Genomic DNA, 1,885 nt, shown 5'->3' on the forward strand with positions numbered 1-1,885 from the left:
GAATGATTACATTATTTTGCCAGGTTAACACGGTGTGGATACGATTGAATGATTACATTATTTTGCCAGGTTAACACGGTGTGGATACGATTGAATGATTATATTATTTTGCTAGGTTAACACGGTGTGGATACGATTGAATGATTACATTATTTTGCTAGGTTAACACGGTGTGGATACGATTGAATGATTATATTATTTTGCCAGGTTAACATGGTGTGGATACGATGAATGATTACATTATTTTGCCAGGTTAACACGGTGTGGATACGATTGAATGATTATATTATTTTGCCAGGTTAACACGGTGTGGATACGATTGAATGATTACATTATTTTGCCAGGTTAACACGGTGTGGATACGATTGAATGATTATATTATTTTGCCAGGTTAACACGGTGTGGATACGATTGAATGATTACATTATTTTGCCAGGTTAACACGGTGTGGATACGATTGAATGATTACATTATTTTGCCAGGTTAACACGGTGTGGATACGATTGAATGATTATATTATTTTGCCAGGTTAACACGGTGTGGATACGATTGAATGATTACATTATTTTGCCAGGTTAACACGGTGTGGATACGATTGAATGATTATATTATTTTGCCAGGTTAACACGGTGTGGATACGATTGAATGATTACATTATTTTGCCAGGTTAACACGGTGTGGATACGATTGAATGATTATATTATTTTGCCAGGTTAACACGGTGTGGATACGATTGAATGATTACATTATTTTGCTAGGTTAACACGGTGTGGATACGATTGAATGATTACATTATTTTGCCAGGTTAACACGGTGTGGATACGATTGAATGATTACATTATTTTGCTAGGTTAACACGGTGTGGATACGATTGAATGATTACATTATTTTGCCAGGTTAACACGGTGTGGATACGATTGAATGATTACATTATTTTGCTAGGTTAACACGGTGTGGATACGATTGAATGATTATATTATTTTGCCAGGTTAACACGGTGTGGATACGATTGAATGATTACATTATTTTGCCAGGTTAACACGGTGTGGATACGATTGAATGATTACATTATTTTGCCAGGTTAACACGGTGTGGATACGATTGAATGATTACATTATTTTGCCAGGTTAACACGGTGTGGATACGATTGAATGATTACATTATTTTGCTAGGTTAACACGGTGTGGATACGATCGAATACAGAAATATTTGGTTGTTGTTGTTTTTTTCCAAAATTCCACTTGTCATCCGCTTTTCAGATTTTTTTGTGAAGAAAATCAAATTACCAATGAGTAGGGGCGAAGGAAAATAAGGGTCAAGGGGCTGTGACATGCACAAGAATGGCAGGACAACGTGTTGAGTGACTGAAGCAGCAATTGATGATTGGATATGGAAACTTAGGATGAGCCAATATCAAGGTATAGTTTCTCAAGTCTCCGCACCAACTGCGCCTAGGACATAAAAATTGATGCTTTCGGCCTGTCTGACTTCCTGTGGAGACTTGCCATCCTCTTATCAGCGCCGTCAGGCGAGATAACAAGCTGACCCCTTCTGACCAGCTGGTGGAGACTAGAATATTCAGGTGCTTCGTTAAAAACAAAGGAAGACACTAGAACGGCGCATTCAAAACTGTGCAACGTTTTGTTTAATTATTTATTTCTCATAAAGAGAGCCGGCCCGGCATGGTCAGATGGGTTAAGGCGTGCGACTCGTAATCTGAGGGTCGCGGGTTTGCATCCCCCGTCGCACCAAACATGCTCGCCTTTTCAGCCGTTTGGACGTTATAATGTGTCGGTCAATCCCGTTATTCGTTAGTAAAAGAGTAGTCTAAAAGTTGGTGGTGGGTGGTGATGACTAGCTGTCTTCCCGTTAGTTTTACACTGCT

The sequence above is a fragment of the Tachypleus tridentatus genome, chromosome 5 (genome assembly GCF_004210375.1).
Source record: "Tachypleus tridentatus isolate NWPU-2018 chromosome 5, ASM421037v1, whole genome shotgun sequence".
Classification (NCBI taxonomy): Eukaryota; Metazoa; Arthropoda; class Merostomata; order Xiphosura; family Limulidae; genus Tachypleus; species Tachypleus tridentatus.